General features: G+C 36.8%; 1 protein-coding gene across 2 annotated transcripts in view; it reads left to right on the top strand.

Annotated features, from left to right (window-relative positions):
* The first annotated feature begins 2,102 nt into the window (after positions 1–2,102).
* Positions 2,103–5,474, top strand: part of sfxn1 (sideroflexin 1) — a 17,188-nt gene continuing 13,816 nt past the window's right edge. Inside the window, exon 1 of one of the 2 annotated variants that reach the window (XM_015400290.1) lies at positions 2,103–2,225. The gene's annotated coding sequence lies outside the window, so the exon portion shown is untranslated. Of the gene's footprint in view, positions 2,226–2,269; positions 2,524–5,474 lie in introns of those variants that run through there. The other variant, XM_015400298.1, reaches the window with a different exon arrangement.

Here is a 5,474-nt window from a genome sequence, read left to right as displayed (position 1 = left end):
AAAAAAAAAAAAAAAAAAAAAAACGGCGTTCCCCTTTAATGAAAGGGTATATAAACTTTCAAGCACAACCATAAGGAGTTATCACTCCTGCAGCGTATATTATTTGTTTTGCTTGTTGATTAACAAAAATATTAAAGATTTTAAGCACATTCACCTTCATCAATAATGTATCAGAAGAATAAAAAGAAAGTTATTTGGTTTTACCTTTACGGTGGCATTTTTACTATAATAGAAACTTCTCACTGTTGGGTTCTTTCCTTTTTTGTATGAAATATTTGTATTCATATTAACCCTTTATAGGGCACTCAGTGAAATACTTTGAAAATGAAAATTTCAAGACCAAGTTATCTTTGTAACATAAAAAAATATGGATAGTTTGATGACAAAAATGAATGTCAATCTAATAACAAGAAATGCCAACTTGCTCAATTATATTAAGAAAAAAAAGCAAAAGTGCTTCTATAAGAAGTTCATGAAAAACACTCCTTGAAGAAACACATTTTTTTGGTACAACATAAACCTAGAGGCATTAATGCTGATACTGACACTTACATTTGTTTGTTTATAAAACTAAATATAACTAGGCTTATTAACTTTTTAACTTTTCAATTAGCTTTTTAACTTTTTTCTTCACTTTTTAACTTTTTTCAACTTAATTTACAGTGGTTAATATATCCTTCAATGGCTCATTTAATTGTTCAAAAGCCAAAAGAAGATGTGCAGCCATGTAGCAGGATCTTTGCTGAATAGCTGGATATAAATCTTGTGCTTCTAGACCTCAATGAGGGACGGGGTAGGAGGACTCCATTTGTAAGGGGAATACAAGTGATCAAAAACAGTAACTTGTCCTATAAAGGGTTAACATTAACATTTGAAAGCAAACCTCACAACAGATTTTTGAATTTTATTTTATTATCCATCCATCCATTATCTGACACGCTTGTCCCAAGTGGGGTCACGAAGGGTGCTGGTGCCTATCTCCAGCAGTCAATGGGCGAGAGGCGGGGTACACCCTGGACAGGTCGCCAGTCCATCGCAGGGAAACACAGAGACACATAGGACAAACAACCATTCACACACACATTCACACCTAAGGACAATTTAGACTGTGGGAGGAAGCCAGGGTACCCGGAGAGAACCCACGCCTGCTCAGGGAGAACATGCAAACTCCATGCAGAAAGTCCCTGGGCCGGGAATCGAACCTTTATCTTATTATAATATTAGAAAAAAAGTAAGAATTCCTACTTTTTTCTCAGAATTCTCACTTTGATCTCAGAATTTTGACTTCAATCTCAGAATTCTGGCTTTTTTCCTCAGAATTTTTACTTCTTTCTCAGAATTCTGACTTTTTTTTAGAATTCTGACTTTTTTCTCATAATTCTTATTTTAATATCAGAATTATGACAATTTATTGTTTTTTTAAATAATATTTGAAAAACATGCTAACTTTTTTTTTGTTTGTTTCTTCAGTGGCCCTAATCCTCTTCCGTATACATATCTGCTCAAAACCTTTAATAAAATCCAACCTGTTAGAAACGCTTTGAAGAGGTGAACTGAGGGTTCATTAAAAGGACATTGTTTGAGTCACTACTGCAAACTCACCACTAGGTGGAGACAGAGCTCTAAATGTGTTAGTCCACCAATACACGTTGGATGATCGTTACTTTGCATTTGAGGCAAATTGGCTGGTATGATATGCATATATATTAGATTTACATATAACATAAACTATAGGTATTTTATTTATTTTTTATCAGTCACCTTTGTAGGTGTTTAGTCTGTTTGTTTCTGTATTTTTCTTATCAAAAATGCAGATTTGCTAAAGTTTTTCGCATTAATGATTTTTTCTGTGAGGTAATCTAAGCAGTAATGCTATAGCTGTGGCGGATGTTAAATGTCTACAAAATAAAAGCTTGGCTTTAAGAGCAAAATGAATTGAAACGTCATTGGTAGCCTAATATTTTTATTAAAGATTATAAATGTTTACGAGAGAAGAAGATGTCTTTGTGTTTATTTCAGTATGCCTTTTTTTCCCTTAAATATCGGTGTTTTTTCCCAGTGTTTGCAGAAGCAGGACTTTTATTTTCCCACAGAGCGGTCCTGGCTGAGTGGGGGGACGTGGCTCCGTGTTTTCTGCTCTACTGACGCTGCTGCGTGTAAAATTAGCTGCAGCCTGTTAGGGCCACCCTCTCCCTCTCTCGCAGACCCCCGGAGCCCACAGTGCAGTAAGTAACCAGTGCATTTATCTGATTTAGATAGTCAGAGAGAAAATCTGCTTCCTCAGGTCGGAGGGGACCCTAAATCAGACGGCTCCCCCCCCCCCAGAAACCCGCTGATACTAGTTGAATCTGGAGCGCCTCACAGCTGGATGAGACCTGGCCTCATACAGATGTGGCTCCTTATTATCCTGCTAGGAAAACTGAAGATATTAGTCTGATTAATTAGGGGAGGCTTTGTGTGATTGAATCTTCCAGATGTTTTAGCAGCTCCAGTTGCAGTCCAGATCTGACTGGTCCACGTCGGGTAGGTGAAGACGCTAAAGTTGGCTTTCGATTTGGAGGTTTTCATGCTGCACTTTAACTAAAGGGCTATTCTGCAACATTTTCATCTGCTTTATGGGAAATACTTAGAATTAGCTAATGTAACTTGGAATATTTTGGAATATAGATGTGTAATGTAGCGGAATATCTTTTGCATTTATGAATTTATTGCATACTATCCGATTTACTTGTAAAATACAATTTATTTATCCATCCATCCATTTTCTGACACGCAAAGCGAGGGGTGCTGGTGCCTATCTCCAGCTGTCAATGGGCAAGAGGTGGGGTCCACCCTGGACAAGGTCACCAGTCCATCGCAGGGCAACACAGAGACAAACAACTATTCACGCACACCTAAGGAGAATTTAGAAAGGCTAATTAACCTAACAGTCATGTTTTTGGACTGTGGGAGGAAGCCGGAGTACCCGGAGAGAACCCACACATGCTCAGGGAGAACATGCAAACTCCATGCAGAAAGACTCCGGGCCAGGAATCGAACCAGCAACCTTCTTGCTCCAAGGCAGCAGTGCTCCACTGAGCAGCCCAAAAAAAAAACAAAAAACAATGTAGTGATTTTAATTTCTAATTTGTGAAAACTCAATGGAGCTGATTTATTGATTGCTTTATACAGATAATATATACATAATATAAATGACCAGAGGTGGATAGAGGACCCAAAAATTGTACTCGAGGTAGAGTAGCGCTACCTAAACTTTTTTTACTCAATTAAAAGTAAGGAGAAGCTATCACTTAAGATTAAAAAAGTACTTGGTATAATTGCTTCCCAAATACCGCATAATTATTGGCTCGTGACATCAGAGTTCATGTTTAAAATGATGTAAATTGACAGAAAGTTATGTGGCAATTCTGGTTTTTCAAAGAATGAAATAATAGTAATAAAAACAATAAACATTATGGTTACAAAATTAAAATTCAAGCAGTAGAAAACCTTTTTTATTTCAAAGTGAGGTTATCCAGCTTTTTATTGTCATTAAACTGTCAAAAGTACAGAGCAACGAAATTAATTATCTGCATGTAACCCATCCCGTTGGGGAGCAGTGGGCTGCCATTGTGCGGCGCCCTGGGGAGCAGTGTGGGGTTAAGGGTCTTTTGCTCAGTGGCAGTCTGTGGGAGTGGGTTTTTAACTCAGAACCTCTGGATTCCAAGCTCTATACCCTAACCACTTCCCAGCAATAGATGTTGAATGGAGAATGCAGGCAGGATCCACATGTCATGAAAGGATAAAGACCTGGTGCAATATCTGTACGCATGTGTTACTAATGGCTGGTAGAGTAACCAGAAATTTAATTTGAGGTAAAAGAGCAACACTCTCATATGATTTTATTATATGTGTTGCTTCAGTAATAGTAATTAGTGCAGGAAACAAGAAGTACATCTTTTTTCTAAACATTGCTTAAGTAAATATAATCAGCTACCCATCTACCCAATATTCAGGGTTCTAATCTTTGCAGAAATTTTTTTTTTAACAGTTTGTGATCGAAAAACCATCCATTTTCTGTCACGCTTAATCCCAGTTGGGGATTAATCTCCAGCTGATCGAAAACCATGATGCAATCTGTAAAAACTCAGAAAAGGAATCCTATAAAGAAGAAACTGTGAATTATAGGCTTTGGAATAAATATTAAATGATAAAGTTAAAGTTTGGCTTTTTAAGTATTTAAATCTGTATTTACAATTAATTGAAGGTAGTCTGCACGCCTTTGGTGCAGCGGAATGGCCCTTTACATCACAAATCGCATACCAACTTCAGCACCATAAAACAACCATTGTATTCCTCCACAGAGCTCATTTAACTCTGCGATCGCTCACAGAAAGCTGCAGAATATTACCAGACAGCCACTCTTATATTGTCCCCCCTGGTGCTGCTTGCTTTTATCATTTTAGAGATGTATCTGAATGGTAGTGAAGGAGTGCTGTGAATTTCTGGTTAATGTGTAGCTATGGAGGCTCGCCCTGATTGGCTGAGAGTGAGGGCAGAAGAAGCAGCTCAGGGTCTGCAGATCAAAGACCAACACTGAACAAAGTTCAGTTCTTCCAGATCCCATTAATCTGTGTCTGAGCATCAGATTCATGTTAATGATGAGCGCTCTGCAAACCCTGTGAAAAGGATTCAGTGTTTTAAACCTCTGAGTTTAAATTAATTTAAAGAGACAACATGCTTCATGCTGATGCAACATTTGGAAGGGTTAAGGACCTCAATTCCTTCACCTGATTTTAATGATGCAGGGTTTCCCCTCTGTTTCATCATATGAGTGTTAGAAATGATGAAATACCGGACCAGGGTTGCATGTTATACACAGAAATATAACTTAATTCACTGGTAATTAGAAATAGTGCTGAAATACAAAAACCTAATGTATGAAAAATGGGATGCATTTCACTAATTGGAAATGTGAAATAAGTCAAAAATGTTGCTAATGATAGTGATGAGAAAAGGAAAATAACAGTTATGATTCATAACTTTATTGCATCACTTCTGGGACAGGAAGTCTCTCCTTTGGTTTGGTTTATGTTCTTATCTGGTTAGGATTAGGTCAGTGGGGAAAAAAAATAAAAAATTTAACTGATTTTTAAATTTTATTTCAGTTTAGTATGGGATTAAAGTCAAAATTTTGACTTTTTTCTCAGAATTCTGACTTTAATCTCAGAATTCTGACTTTAATCTCAGAATTCAGACTTTTTTCTCAGAATTCTGACTGAAGTCTGATAATAAAAAAAAAGTCAGAATTCTGAGATTAAAGTCAGAATTCTGAGATTAAAGTCAGAATTCTTTAATCTCAGAATTCGGACTTTAATCTCAGAATTCGGACTTTAATCTCAGAATTCGGACTTTTTTCTCAGAATTCTGACTTTAATCTCAGAATTCTGACTTTAATCTCAGAATTCTGACTTTTTTCTCAGAATTCTGACTTT

The sequence above is a fragment of the Cyprinodon variegatus genome, unplaced genomic scaffold (assembly GCF_000732505.1).
Source record: "Cyprinodon variegatus isolate N-32 unplaced genomic scaffold, C_variegatus-1.0 Scaffold31, whole genome shotgun sequence".
NCBI classification, from domain to species: domain Eukaryota; kingdom Metazoa; phylum Chordata; class Actinopteri; order Cyprinodontiformes; family Cyprinodontidae; genus Cyprinodon; species Cyprinodon variegatus.
This window is presented reverse-complemented; position numbering and strand designations above follow the sequence as displayed.